The 15,902-nt window shown below is 43.8% G+C and overlaps 1 protein-coding gene across 5 annotated transcripts in view; it reads right to left on the bottom strand.

Moving 5' to 3' along the window:
- BACH2 (BTB domain and CNC homolog 2) overlaps window positions 1-15,902 on the bottom strand; it is a 184,241-nt gene that overhangs the window by 131,275 nt on the left and 37,064 nt on the right. For 4 of the 5 annotated variants that reach the window (XR_010720074.1, XM_066179550.1, XM_066179551.1 and 1 more), the window contains one exon: window positions 9,237-9,323. The gene's annotated coding sequence lies outside the window, so the exon portion shown is untranslated. Of the gene's footprint in view, window positions 1-8,480; window positions 8,943-9,236; window positions 9,324-15,902 lie in introns of those variants that run through there. The other variant, XR_010720073.1, reaches the window with a different exon arrangement.

Below are 15,902 nucleotides of genomic sequence, written 5' to 3'. Positions count from 1 at the left end.
TATTGCCTGAATTTCTCAGTCCCTTTTCCTATCACTTACTTCTTTACCTCAACACTGGTTTCACTGCCATGAGGTGAGATACATCTGCTGAGTTGTACAAAGTCCAACCACGTCTTTAGCTTAGTACACTTGACTGGCCTCACCCCATCAAGTAGATTATGGTCAGCTCCATAAGCAGCAGCACTGGCACAAGAGGGACGGGGCGAGTCCTGGCCAAGGACAATGTAGGAAGATAAAGACAATGAGCAGTCGTAACTGGGACTGGTGTAGACTGCCACAAAATCTCTATGTACAATGTCCCAGAAGACACTGTACAAAAACACGACAAGTACACATTCTGGCATTTAACACAGGGACATTGCAATATGTGTATCAAATACTCCCGTCTTGTTATGGCACTGTGCTGATCACACCAGAGGAAAGACCTCACTAAACACCTGGCAATACAATGTCACATTTATTCCACAGTAGCAGGGGTAGACCATCATTTGTTACTGCGGCAAGTGGACAGCCACCCCAGCCAAGCTGTCACTTTGTCTCTCCTGCCACCTACTGTACTGAAAACCAAAATATGTGTCACCAATTCACGTGAATTTCCACTTGTTTGGAAATACCAACCTTTAGTTCTTCTAGAAGTGCCACTGCATGCACATGGGAACTCCCTGCTGTCACCACTCTTCCAGCAATGCTATCCAGTGTTTCCTGTTGAAGGCCAACTGCAGCACTTGGAGCTCTACTTAACTCACTCTACTTAACTCACTCCAGGGTTAAAATTAGCATTAAATATTGAAAATTCTCCAGCTTTAAGGGCACAAACCCCTCTCTCCCTTTGCCCCATGGAGAATTAATCATGGAAGATTTATTTTAAATGGTGAACAGGCCCCACAAACCGCTGCCCCTTAATTTTCTGTTACGTCTAATGACAACATTTACACAGGGCAAAACCCAGCAGAAAAGTAACTTCCCATTGAGTGTGTGACTGTCAGCCTGTGGGCAGGGGTGAAACTCCTGCTGCACTTAAGCTGCGCAACCAGATGAGTGTCACCCAAGAACAGATCCGCCACATGCAAGAGTCTGTTCCAGACCGTGGTTTACCCTTGTCCTTTTAACCTCTTGCTCTCAAAACGACAGCTGAGCAGGTCTGGCTGTGCCACCCATACCCTCAGCACTGCAGTGCTACCCACGACGTCCTCCCCATGTGGTCCCGCTGCCTGCAACATCACTGGCTGCAAAAAGGGCTTCACTGATGCTGGTGAAGCCCTTGCCCAGGTGATGCATCCCAGGAGAAGAATTCTTTAATCATAACTATCTGGGTTCTGCCATCCTTTCCGACACCATTAACCGTAGTGAAACAGCACAGAGAAGGGCAGCAACGAGTCTGTGCTGGTCCAGACTAGTCCAAGCCCACCACAGGGGCTTCAAACCCATTCACAGTACTACATGGAAGCCAATTAGTAATTAACTTAAAACTAAATAGACAGATATCCCATGTTAATGACTTACGTCATCCTCCCAGAATGCACAACAAGATTATTTTTCAGTATTTCATTATTAATTTTGAAAAAGTATAGAAAACAACAAGCTGAATTTTCTAATAGAAATCTCATTACTTTCTAGTAAGAAGCTACCTTGTGGGTGCTGATTTATTTTCCCATGTATGGTATTCCCTTTTACCTAATCAAGAGCTTGGGGCTCCATGACAGCAGCTATCTTTGATAAAAGGAGTATTCTGATGAGGGAGGAAGGCATCCAACATCTGCATAATGCAGTAAGCAATCAAATGTATTTATTTATGCTGTGACCACAGTAATTAAGAGGTATTAAAATATGGAATGGAGCACCAGTTAAGTACATTTTAAATCGGATTTTTCACTGGTTGCAGTAAGGAAATCGTTGACCAGCAGGACTCTTTAGGGTCTTCACAGGCTACAATTAGTGAAGCAGATACAGAAGATAAATTGCACCACTCCTTAAAAAGCAAGTCTTACTTTTGCAAGTAATAGTGGGCCTTTCATCTTAGCACTTAGAATGTGATCAAGTGAGAAACAACATTAATATAATTCCACTCACTCCCAGATAAACTTCTCTGAAACATGAGGACATTTCTTCCCCTTAAACAAATCTGACAAGGCTATAACTAAAAATATTTTTGTAACACACAGAGTTCAGTATGAACACAGGAAAACAATTGGCAAGAGCAACTGGAGTGTCTAATCCCAGCTATTTAGCCACCAAAATGCTTCAAGAGCTGTGATACATCCACTTAAAAGCCAAATATGGCTCACAAATAGCTATTAATCATGAATGAACTTACCAAGAAGCAACAGTATGTTCCCATTAATTGTACAAAGGCTGCAAAGAGGTTAAAAAAAAGATATATCTACAGCATCTGATCAGAAGTGGCTTTTGCTGACACCAATTTAATTTGTAACAAAATCAAGGCAAAAAACTAAAGGATCACATTAGCAGTTAGTAATGCTACAGGAGCTATCAGTGAAAAGCTAACGAAATGAACAGAGCCTTAAAACAACTTGCTATTTTTTAACACAGACTTGAAAACCTGCTACTGCAAAGGCACTGTCAGAGGGTGCTTGGACATCCTTGCTAGCAACTTTCAGACAACTTTTAAGGTTCCCTAAGGATACTCCAAGGGAATTAAGAAGGGAATTTTATATACAAAGTAGCAGACTGATGTATCACTTAATCAACCTGTTAAGTTTAATCTCCAAAAGAACTTTTATTTCCACTGTGCTTGACCACGTGGAAGGCAAAGAGATTTAACCTTGTTTGGTCTACGGCCAACGGAGACCTTCTAACAGAAATGGAAACTGGATGATAAGCAGGTAATAAGCTGCTCCTGGAGTTTCCCTTGCTTTGAGAAGAGGGAAGCCACTGGAGATTTTCGGAGCAGATTCTACAAACAAGCTGTTAAGAAAAGCCGCTATCCAGAAGGCTCGACAGGAGGAAAAAGGAAGCAGGGAAATCACAGTTAATGGGATTTGGCTGCATCCAGAAAACAGCTAGGTTTCGAATAGATTACAAACAGTCGTGCACTTCACTGCTACACCAATTCATTGCTGGACGAGAGAAATTTACATAGATTTAAAGCTCCACAGAAACCTAGGTTAATCTCTTTAGAGTAAATCTTGTCTCTCCCCTGAAATGCCCTCTGGATGAACACATAACAAAGAGGACATTGCCACTACCACACTATAACTTCCAAAATTTTCTGCTGGGGGAAGGCAGGCGAGGGAGTTATTTATTTTGAGGTTATTTCCTAAGTCCCATAAACGAACATTTGCCCCATTCACCTTAGATATCACCTTAGATGCAGATTCCTATAAAGTTTGCCTAAGTTTTCTGAGGGAGAGAATCACTATCCTGTCCTGTCAAAAGGATAATGTGACATCAAACATAGAGGGTCACCTCTCTCCTAGCGCATCTCTCCTTGGCACAACATAAGAAGGTTGAGCAATCTGAGAAGAAGGTTCTCAGTGCCTCCCTTCCCAAGCCTTGGTGGGGACCTCCTGCTCATCCTCCAACCTAGGATGAAGAGAATTAGTAGCTCAAAGCGACTAATTGAAAGAAAAATTGCCATAGACAATGTCCTCTACTTCTGCAAACTGATGCCAAGCACAGGACATGACTCAACACGTATGAACTCCATACTCATCTCTCCTCAGATCCCAAAGGAGGCAGCGCCACAGTATGTGCCAGGAGGGAAGAGGCCAGCAGCACCAGAGAAATTTCTAGTCTAATCATGAGACAGACAGAAGAATGGAAACGATAGGAGAAGTGAGATAAAAGAATTAGAGGGCTGATAGCATCAACACCCTTTAAGAAGAAGTAGAGGAAGTTGAGCGGCTGTGAAAGAGGGGGAAGGAAGAGTAAGGCTGATTTTCCCGATAGACAGGTCATAAACAGTTCCCGAAACCTGCCTTGTCGGGCTGGTTGACTGACGTAAAGATGCAAAAAGCAACACATGTGGCATCTTTGAAGCGGAAAAAGGAGACGTTGAGGACGGGGGCACTGGGTAGGGGAATGAAAAACCTACAAGTCTTCTAAGTGCCATAAATAGAGATGAAGCTAGAGCTTGCAACCAGTAATGAATGTGAATAGTTAAAAAAGGAGTTTTGCAGAATTGTCCACTAAGACAAAAATCTTAAAAACTGGCTCTTCACAAATGCCTTTTCTTTTGGAAATCCCACACTCACTGCTGGGAGATTAGCTTTACAAAGTGAGAATTTAACTGGAATTGCAGCTCTGGGTAACAACAGGAAATGTTGCTGACAGCAACAGAAAATGTAGGATGATTAGGTTTTTGGGAAAAAAAGGGAAAAAAAGTTACAGTAATTATGTAAACAGAATAAATAAGAATGCTGTCCTTCTCCAGGATCTTTCCAAGGATCTCACATGAATCTACAGCCATTCCCCATTAAAGGCTGCTGAGCTATGGCCACAGCTTATTGCACCATCTAGGTCCCAAGCCTGGCTGTACTCCTCATCTTTACATCCCTCTGCTGATCCTCACACCAGACATCAGCTGATGGTCAGGGACCCCATCGGGGGTTTGTGCCCTGCAGGACCCCAGCTGGGACTTGGGGTGTTGCCAAGTGCTCCTTGTACATAGTAACGAGGCGGCCTCATCAAGAGACAGACAAGACAAAAGGCTTCCACCAAGTGAGAAAACTGTAAGCCCAGAGGGAAGGCTCTCCCAACACTGAACGTGCTGTGCTCAGCGGCGCAGCCCAGCAGAGCAAGTGGCTGGGAAAGCCAACCGTCTTTCAGACAAAAGTGTAAAAAAGCAGCAGGAGGAGAAAAATGAAAAGACAAGGTCAAGTCAGAGGGAGGCAAGCTTCAGAAAAACCCTCCCCTCCCCAGAGGAAAGCATCTCAACAGACACTGCTGTGGAGTCAGCAATGCAGAAGATACTACTCAGCAGGGCAACGCGTCATGTTAAAATACAAACCCTTGTTTACATGCTCCCCCCAGTTCCTTAACTGTTGCTGAGAATTTTAGGAAATACTTTGCACTGGACTTGTTTTATTGCACGTTTCCCACCAATTTCCAGTTCCAGTTTCTACTTCTGTTCTTTTTAATCACCGCTGGGACAAAACAGTAACATTCAGATACAGCCTTGCTAAGAAAACTGGAGTAACTGGGAGTTATATTAACAATACTTAAATACAGTCTATTTAAAGGTTTGAACGCATCTTGTTAGAACACCGCATAAATTAACCCAACCTAATTCTCTAGGATGTAACAAAATCTGAAAAGCTCCAAGTTTCATGTTCTCTCTTACCACCCACTTAAAAAACCAAAACCCAACATGCTGGGGTTAGCTTAGGTTGCAAACGAAAACAAAATTCACATTCAAGTGAATAAATGCAATTTACTCCTTGATGCAATGAACATGATGCCACAATCAGCTCAAAGAAAGAAGAGGTTCTCTCCTGCCCCCTCCACACATATCCCCCCTCGTTTTTGCAGTTAGTGATGCACCCCCAGCCTATCTGCTCAGGATTCTTAACCGCTCGCTCCATCCCTCCCCACTGTTCGAAACCATCCCTGGATGGAGCAAAATGTGCCCTGCTGCTGCTGCTGGGCTCCCAGTCTCCACCACACCGCTTGCACTGGCGGCCAGACAAAGCAAACTCCAGTTGCATCATGGAGCAAACTCATTTTCCAGCAACCTCCCAGCCCAGAGTTTACCGCTACTGTAATCCGGTGCTGTCAACAACGTTGCCTTTGTTGCGCGCCTGTGTGCGCCACTTGCTTGCCGGTTGGGTTGTTGTTTTGGGGGTTTTTTTATTATTATTATTTTATTATTATTATTTATTTTAAGGAGAATTTTTGTTTTAAATGAGTAATCTGTTTTCGAGAGATTTCTCCTCCGTGCTGGCTCCACCCTGTACTGTAAACGAGACATTACCTTATACAAGAATGAATCTGCTGCATTCCTCTGTCTAGCTGCCTCGCAGCACATTTCCTACGCTCACAGCAGCCCCGGCAGTGCACGCTCTCCCACCCCTTCCCCCCCACCTTTTTCTCTTTTTTCTTTCCCCTTTTTTTTTTTTTTTTCCTTTTCACTGCCTCACTGTGTTTTTGTGTAAATGATCTCACATGACTCAACAAATCCATCTGCCTGGAGCAGGCCAAGTTTGGAGCCTTCCCAGGAGGGAGGAGAAGAATTGCTTTGTGGAAAGGACCTGGAGCTTTGCCCTTTCTCTGGCTCAAATTACCCGCCTGTCAGGCCTGACGGATTTGGCTAAAAATAAAAGGAAGCGGGCCGTGAAAAGGAGATGAATGAGCTCAGCAGTTCCTTAGATAACATGGGGTCTGGTGTCGCCCAAAGATCCCAGAGCAGGAACTTCAGATGCTGGACATGTAAGTGTGGTGCTGCAGCCTCAGTGAACTCATCTGCTTGAGGACAAAAAAAAAAAAAAAAAAAAAAGCAGCACAAAAAAAGGCAAAACCAACCATACACTGCTGGAAATAAATGGATTAAAGATACTCAGAGCAGGAAAACTGCCTGCTGTAGACTTGGACTTGTAAATGGGGAGATTTATGGGGTTTCCAGAGGGGAAAGGGGGCATGGGGGGTGTGGCAGGGGGCCGTACGTGATGTCAGCCTCCTGCCCTGACCGGGGAGCCTCTGCATCCTTCCTGCAGATGCCTGCCCAGTGCCCGCAGCGGGTATTAAGCACTTAGTTTGGCAATGTAATGACACACTGCAACAATCTGTAATGCAAGGCAGTCAGCAAAGCCCTGGCTCGAAAAGCTTTTTCTCCTAACCATTAACCATATGTTTGGCTCCGCCGCCGCCCAAGCGAGCGGGTGTTCCAGCTCACCATCTGGTTTCTATCCACACAAGCAACTGCAAAGCACAGAGTATCTCCCTCTGGAGCTGTGTCTTCCTCCCTGGCCCCCAGTCCCCACCCGGCTCCCCACTCCTCTGCTCCCCATCTACCTCCTTCACCCCTTTCCAACTTCACCTCCCTGTCCCACTAACGGCTTGAAGCAGTGGAGATCACGACCACTCCACCAAAGATGCACCAGAAGAGCGAGGATGCTGCATTGTGCTGCCCTCCGTGAGCTCACACCCCTACACACATGTGTACACTCACACACAAACACACACAGGCACTGCATCCCTCATCACCAATGTCCGGGGTATCGCATTAAAAAATAAGTGAGTTCTTGAGTGGTCCAGGAGCCGCTGCAGTGTCCATCACATCTCGCTCATGCACACATGCGCACAGCGAGCGTTCAGTTTGGATTACATCAACTCTGTGCCGACACTGCAAACGGGCTTCAAGAATGTACCTGACAACAGGAGGACCAATAGCAGTTTTATCTCCTGCTCTCAGGCAGGGCTTTGTACGCCCATCAGGTGTTGGTCCTGCATCCCACCAAAATAAGAATGCTCCAGGGGGGAAAAAAAGAAGAAATGGAATGAGAGCACGCTGAAGAAAAAGGAATGAAAATATTTACTTTTCCTGCGATAGCTAAACAAGCTCTTTCTGAAACGATAAAAAAAGCTTTCAAGTGTTATATTTCAGAAGGCCTTGTACCATATGTTTGCTTTATGATTTTATGAATTCTAACTACTATTTATGTTTTAAAGCACTTCCATCATTCCGTTTGTTTTTGAAGTACCTATGGGACATCAGCAGTAATTTTCCCCTCAGGTTGGCCAATTTAAGATTAATCATGACCTATTGCAAGTAAGTATTCAGGGATGCAAGCAATAGGATATTCAGCAAATCCAACACTTGCTTCTTTAAGTAAGTTTATACTCTGCAATGAGTCACACATACAGTGTTTATCCAAGTTACCAGTGCTACGAGGGGGAAAAAAAGCCCATTACATTTGCAAATACATACAAATCACAGCTGTAAGCACCCAACTGCTTACACCAGGACTTGTTTCTATGACTGGATATTGATTTTTTTAATAATGTGTCATTATACCAATGTTGATACAGCAACCAGCTTCCTGGAGTATGCAATTTAATACTAAAAAGAAGCTGGCCTTAGGAAATATCAAACCCACACCCATTCATATCCTTTTTAAACGTCCTTCTTGGTCATGACTATGGCAAATGCAAAGCCACAATTGCTTTTTTCTTCACCTTGCACCTAACGAAGTAAATGCATTTGCCAGTCAGAAACAGCTCAGTTTAGGGCCATGAGCTTTGCTATCTCAATAAAATACTGCAGAACCTCTTCAACTGTTGCTAGAAACCAAGAATCTACACTGGAAAAGATGAGGCATATTTTTCAAACTTCCTCTGTATGAGAAATGAGTGAACGAAAAAGTACACTGTAGGCCCTTATCCCAGAATCAAACAGGCGTGGGGAAAACCATATGCTTGTGAAAAGCCTGATGACTTCACTAGGATTGCCTAAGAAGATTGAGGATAGGATCTGCTCCCAATTACAAACGTAGAGTGCAATTAGCACTGCAAACTCCCCCCGCCTTCATTCTGCACTCCCCTTCAGTGAAGGAAATAATTAAAATGATTAAAAACCATAAGAGATGCACTTTAGGTAGAAATTTACTTTTCCTACAAAACAGGATCTAAATATGTTCAAGTCCATTACTCCAAGATAATATGATGCAAACATTAGTAGTATGCTTAAACATCACACATTGTGCTTCCTACAACCATGCAATGAGAAATTGTCTTCATTTACACACAGAAAACAACCAGCAGTAGTTCTCTAAAGCAGCAAAGGTGTAGGTCTGGGTTTTTCAGCAGATAATGAACTGCTCTGATCCAGAAATCCTTTTAAAGGGGGAATTCGAGGGAAATATTCGTAGATTCAGGGTTCTGCAATCTGAAGGGACTGCTAATCATTTGACCTTCTTCCATGAAACAGGCATGGAGCTTCCCCGCCTACAGCAACAGAGCTGTAAGAGGTCGAAGGAGAGAATCTCCTAGGGTTAAAAACAAACCCATTAAAAATCCCCAACAAAACAACAAAAAAACCCCAGTCTCAGATACAACAACCTGACATAAAGAAGGAAGCTACTGCAGCCCCAGCAACACTCCCCAGCACTGTGGGAACACCCACACCCTCTCATCTGGTCTGAATGAATTAACAGCCAGCTCTTGGGTCTTGTTATACCCTGTCACCTTCCTCTACTCCTCAGCCCCTGACAAAGGGCCACTGGTAGCCTGAAACCCAGCCAGATTTTAAACCATAATAAAAAGTGGTGTCACATTATTACCTGAATCCACTGAGTCCTCCTGCCAACAATGATGTTTATGCAATCACATTTTTCTGTTTTTAAAAACTTCTCTCTTGCCTCATTGCTCTGTGTGAAAAATAACACAAAAGAGAAAATTGATTAACTGCAAGCAATTATCTATTATTTGTATTACAGCAGTTCTGCAGTAGATATTCAGGTCTTTTGTTTTCTGCCTCATCTCATAAAAACATTAAACAAGAAAAAGTCCTTTCCCCAAAATCACTCATTAATCAAACAGAAGCAACAGATACCAGTCTGGAGAGGCAGATGAGATACCACAGCCCATCACTTGTAGAGCTACACAAGAGAACGCAGCTCTCCGATACCCAAATCCTCTGCCCTCTTCCCAGGCCATCCTGCCTGGCAGCACCAGGACTAATGCCAAGCAGTCAGTGCCACCAAAAGCAGAAATACAGATGGAGAGAAAGTTAATTAAATTTCTTTCAGTATCAACAGCAAATATATGCCACTAATAACCCCAACAGTGATGTAAAAATAATACTTGCAAAATTGCATCGACAGTAGATTACTTAATCATAAAGTTTCCCCATACTCTGTACCTACAACACTATTTAAGTAGTGACTCCACTTAAAATTCTCAAAAGGGTCTCTTAGTGTCTGTGTTTACTCCTCGCTTCCCGTATTAGTAGCTTAAGGATTCAGTGTCCAATTCTCCCGCCAATACACTTCATAGAAGACATTCCTACATTTAAATAAGGAAGAAAAAAGCCCGTGTGGCAGAAACCCAGCTGAAGACACAACCTCAACCCCCACCCCCAACCTCTCTCAACGGCCAGAAGACACATAATAAGTAAAGGACACTGGATTTTCAGTACTGGAAATGCCATTAGTGTCAGTACTTCATTGCTTTCTCTGAAAGCAAACAAAACAAACCCCTTCACTTAAAGAGATGCAACTCAGCCATGTGTACATGATCCCCTGCCTACCTTCACAAGAGCATACACAATTAAACCCAGACACACAGCACAGGGTGGGGGATATGGCTGTGATAGCCCTCCTGCATTTCAGGGCTCAGGCATTTGGCATACTCTGTCCATTGTTGACGTGGATAACTGATAAAGTTTTGCTGCAACATTTTGGTCACAGCGGTCTGATTGAGACATCCGCAAAAGTGGCTGGAAAGACCAAATTCTGGCAACCTCTGGAACAGAGTTTAAACCTGGGTTTAGCCCAATGCCACACAAAGCAATGAACACAGTCTAGTCCAGGGCAAAGAAGAAGAAAGGTGACCTTTGCCTCTGGCACCTGCTGCCAACCAGGGTAGGGACATCTGTCAAGCAAGGAGGGTCTCCTGATCCAGGTGACCTCCCTACTGCAGCCTGGAGTCATCTGTGCTCAGAACAGAGCAGCCAAGATCTGGGCCAGTGGATGGCAGGGAAAAACATGTCAAACCAAGAAATTTCACTTAATGGGGGCAGAAAATTAGAGGATAGGACGGGGAGGGAGCGAGAATTGGGGTTAGGCATGGAGGGCTGCTTGGTGGCTGTGCAGCTGCAGCACTGCCAAAGAATCACGTCCAAGACTACATGATGCCAGGGGACAATGCCATTTGTTTGCCTCCTGCAAAGTCCTTGGTGTAGCACAGGTGTGTTGAAGAGAGAACACTGATGAGTTAAAGCACTTATCCCTGAAAAGTGAGGGAAATGTGGTAGGTGAGCGCTGCCTGCTGCAGCTGCCTTCACTCTTGGCACATGGGATGGACCTGAGCTTCATCAGGGCTTCAGGTAAGAGCGCATGACAACTCTAACAGCTGTTGGCAGCAAGGATGGCAGTCACCCTGACACTCCCTGCCACCCTCTCAGTGTCCAGGCAGGCGAGCTGTGCCTTGGAGAGCTGTCACACAGCTCCAATAAAGCACTACACCAGTCATTTAAACTCAGTATCCCTCAAGGGGCCATTAACAGTGAATTCCTAACCAACCTGGAAACCTGGATTCTCTCAACTAAAAGTAATGAACAATCACAGCAGAAGGGAACTGTATTTCCAGTACACAAAACACTATGGAGACATCTCAGCAGCAAGGCTGTAACACACTCAGGATTCTTTGTCCTCTTGTTTTAAGTCTCTTCCTGTAAAGAGACGTGTGGCTTCCCAAATCATTTGTCAAATCCTGAAGCCTGACGTTGGTAAACAGAGTAAGATCATGAGGAAATGACAAACTTCTTCAGTAGGATTTGAGTACCGTGCCATAAATAAAAATTTGGGCCAAATATGGGACAGCAGGGAAAAAACAAGATGCTGAATAGCGAGTTTGCCCAGGGTTTGCAGCTACAGCTGGCAGCAGGCAGGCAACTTGCAGAAAGAGTGTGATGACATACTCAAAAACCATCCATGCATTTACAAGATCTGCACAAATCCATCTTATATTAGAGTATCACTCTGAACTTAAAGAATCACAGAATGCTTTGTGTTGGAAGGGACATTAAAGATCAGCTGTAATGTTGCAATGCGTTTGTGTATGAAAATAAAATTAACAGTAAATAGTTGAAACTGCCTTGGATATTACGCTACCTCAGACATCCACAGCTTGTAACGGAGCACAGGTCTACAATCAACCAAATGCACAACACAGGAAGACAGAGCTTAAAGGTAAATAATTCAGGACTTGAATTCTTTAAGGTAAATAATTCAGGGCTCTAATGAATTCACTGACTGTAAATAGGGAGTTCCACTGTGAGGAACCCTCCAAACTGCCCTACATCCAATCCTCAGGAGTGCAGAGCAGAAAACTGTCAGCAGAAACAAGTCTCAAACATTCCTGGCTATAGCAGCAAGACTCTAACACAAAAGAAGTCTTGGACGGGAAGAGATACCCTCACAGACTGGTTCCAGTGCTCCATACTGTGACCATAGGCTGCTGAGAAGGACATTCACTTTGAGAAACATCACTTGGGCAAACAGTGAGGTGGCTGTGAAGCAAGGAAGCTGACCCATGCTGCATCCAATAAAAGCATTGGGAAAACCCTACGAGGGTAGCCAACATGGCAGTGTGGTCTAACAGTGCTAAAAACACACAAGACCACAGATGAAACTGTAAGCCCTTTGTTACATATGACAGTCTGCAGATATAAGGAAACCAGACAACCCCCCATGTCCTCCTCACTTCTCAGTCTCTCTTCTCTATCATCTTCAACTGAGTATCGCCAAGTGCTTTTATCCACGCCTGGGAATTCCTGTGCATCCATCAAAAAGCATTTCAGCCAACCAAATCCCATCAACAAACCACAGGATAAATCCTCAAATTCTTCAACTACCAGCAAGTGTCAGCCTTCCCAGCCTGCACCGTCTAATACTGAGGAGCAATGTTTTGCAAGCAGCAACTATCCCTGACCAAGCAAAGAAACTACCAAAGTCAAGATGCAGCAAATTGTCAGTTATACAATGCTGTTGCTGCCAAAATACCCAAACAAACCTACCAGGATTTTTATGCTGTCTCATACTCTGAAAGTAGTATTTAAAACCACCCTAAAGTTGCCTCACACCCTCTTACGAGACCTACATGAAACCAGACTGTGGAATAAAATCCCGCCTTTTGCCACCAGACAGGGGCATGTCAGCAGCCATAGGCAAGGCGCTGCAAGGTTGCTGACAAGCCTGGAAACACTGTATGGGAACATGCCCACGGATCAGCAGTTGAAAACACAACTGCTGTTCTCACTCTGTGCCCAGTGGAGATAGAGATCTCATCGCCAGCAGAGATGTGGGTCACCACAAGGAAACTGGAGTTATCCCAGCACCATGATCTTTCAGGTAATGTTCCCGAAACGGGAAATAAGTATGTGGCAAGGTTTCATCTGACAAGATGCTGGTTGTAAACAAAAACAGTTACTGAGGGTTTCCTTGCTCCTTGGTGATATCATTCAAATGGAAAAAAAACCCAATGAATTTCGCCTGATGTCTTGTATCTAAAGTACTTTGCAGAATGAGTTTGCTGCAAATGTGAGGTTCAGATTGCAGTTTCTCAAGAGCTAGCAAATGCACCCCGACTGACAAAGTCTCCCTCCTCCTAAACACCAGCCTGATAGTACTTATTTGCCTATCTCATACTTCAAAACTTAAAACCCAAACCCGGGGAAGGAAAACACTAGAAAGACAATACAAAAAACCCAACGTTTAAATTGAAGTATCAATTTAAACATATGACGTTTGTGAAAAACAAACGTTCTGAGTCTCCACACAATCAAGCAGCTGACACTTATCCAGGCGCAGGACTGAAAACCAGATCAGCTTTCCAATCTCTGCTAACCCAAAACTTTTGCAACCTTCCTGTATGCCATTTCCTTGTTTACATCTCATGGCATGGGAGTTCAACTTTTGGAGAAACATGAATGGTAAACCTAGAAAGTGAAATGTGATATTATTTACAGAATAGGAAAGTACGCTGCCGTTCACAAGAATTAGTAGGCGGACACATCCAAACCCTGTTCCTCAGTTCAACACCCACTCCTGAAATCCTGTACCAACCAGATTAGCCGATGTACACATGCCTGCACTCTCGCAGAAACAATAGTCTCTTTCAGTCCATACAATGCTCTGAAGAACCAGGCAAAAACGTCATGGGAGAAGTTAGGAAATATCTGCAGAAAACAGCACACAAGATGAAAGGCACAACAAGCCTTTTAACTTGCACAAAGTACCTAACATGGAGGACAAGCAGAGAACTTAGCTACCTAGGCCCTCTTCCAAAGGGCTATTTTTTTTTTCTCCCAGGATGGAAAAGGGGATTGTTGAAACAACTTTTTTTAAAAAAAGCAACCCCTGGGGCAGTGGAACAGCTCCCTTACAGACAGACCATTGCAAGCAAAATTCAGCTCCGGGAGCTGTGGCAGACCTGGGAGAAAATACACGCTGCCCTTAAGCGGCAGGATCAGTGGCAGACAGCAGGGATCCTGGCTGGCATGATGAGCCCTCCTGCCCCCAGTGCACAGCACTCCTTCCTCCATTTCCCTCCCAAACACTGTTGCTACAGAAGGCACAGAAGTATTTTTTAATTAATCCAGCACAAAGTTTGAGCTGCCTCAGGGTTAAGCTAAACATTTTCTGTCTTTAACCACTATGGCAGAACCCACCACAGTGAAAAACACTTCACCATAAGGCTAGGGAATTGAGGACAGCAAAGCAGTTGCAACAGAGTCACCCCTGACCTCTCTAAGTTTCGCCTCCGGAGCATGCAAAAATAAGAAACTGAATTTTTAATCAACTGGGAAACAGAGTAGGGAGACACTCTTGGTAAAATTATTGTTGTGAATATCACATAAAAGGCCTTATGGAGTTTTACCATCCACCTTCTGTTCCAAACTGTAGGCCTCCAAATAATCTATCAGAAAAAATCCAACTACCCACACTTTCAGGAAAGCAGTAAGCACTGAGAGACATTTAAACGGCACGCAGTTCTACAAATCCTTGTTTCTCCTCTCACCAGGGGCTGTAATTCCTGCAGGAAACACATGCTCCTGTAACAAAGCAGGTATTCTCTGCATGTACTCACACTGCCTATTATTTTTTTAATCATCTGGTATGCATCTTCCTAGGCATGCTTATGTTAGAGGAAATACTAGCATTAGGTCTGCAAAAGAACACTGACTACCTGTTCTACATGAACACCGTGAAGGTTAATAGTGGAAATCGTGGCTTGAGCTCTGCCTCTGCCTTGTGCTGGGCAGTCCATACAACCACTGGCATTTCACATGTATGCTTCCCCCCTCAACTCGTGCTCACTCTCTGCAGGATTTACTACGCAGTTCATCAGTAGTGTTTTTCAGACTGTAGGAGCAAGTCAATGCATATTTTGATGCCTGACTGCACAGAGACCATATGAAAACGTGAAAGTTGATCACAGAAGAATACAAGTTGCTTTTTCATTTCAAGAGTCAGAAAGGGTGAGTAGAACCCTGATATATACCAGATGTTTTTAAGTAAGGTGGAAGAGCTGGTGTCATGGAAGCTTCCTGACAGCTACCAACTGGCCTTGCTATAGTGAGCAGGCTTGCTCTGCCTGTGGAAGATTACAAGCCTAATGGAATGAGAGTATTCACAGCCCTCACGCACATGTATAATCCTACTCTCTTTTCCTGAAAATAAATTTGACAAGTCCATCACTATGATGTGAAAGAGCCTCAAAATGGAATCATTTTGTTACATACACAAAAAAGCTGGAGCATATCCATGGTATTGCCGTGCACTACACTTAACCCAAGAAATGAATGGATAAATTTTTTTCATTTGTTTCTAGCAAGTCTTGAGTCAGTTTCCTTCATTTTCTTCTGAATTTGTGTTTGGATATTAAAAAAAGCAAATAAAAAAGGCTTTCACCTCAGCCATAACCCTCACTTCACTGGGCACTGTACAAATACACATGGAGACTTCACATCCTGAAAATACAAGTTTCACCTTGTTGTTGCAAGATTGGAGGTTGTTTTCTTTTCTATTTCAATGCAGGGGAAATTTCTTCATTAAAACAAAAAGAAAAGAGGAAGAAGAAAAAAAAAATCAGCCCTCCAGAAAAGCATCATTTCAGAGTAACAGGAATATGCATCTATCACTTAAATTGGCCCCTTGGGTGAAGCCCATTGCAGAGATCAAAAGTCTTTCCACGGACTTGGGATAAAGCCTGAAGAATTCAAA

The sequence above is a fragment of the Chamaea fasciata genome, unplaced genomic scaffold, assembly GCF_029207755.1.
Source record: "Chamaea fasciata isolate MVZ Bird 193981 ecotype frontalis unplaced genomic scaffold, bChaFas1.0.hap1 SCAF_3, whole genome shotgun sequence".
NCBI classification, from domain to species: domain Eukaryota; kingdom Metazoa; phylum Chordata; class Aves; order Passeriformes; family Sylviidae; genus Chamaea; species Chamaea fasciata.
Note: the sequence above shows the minus strand (reverse complement) of the source record. Positions and strands in the feature narration are given on the sequence as shown.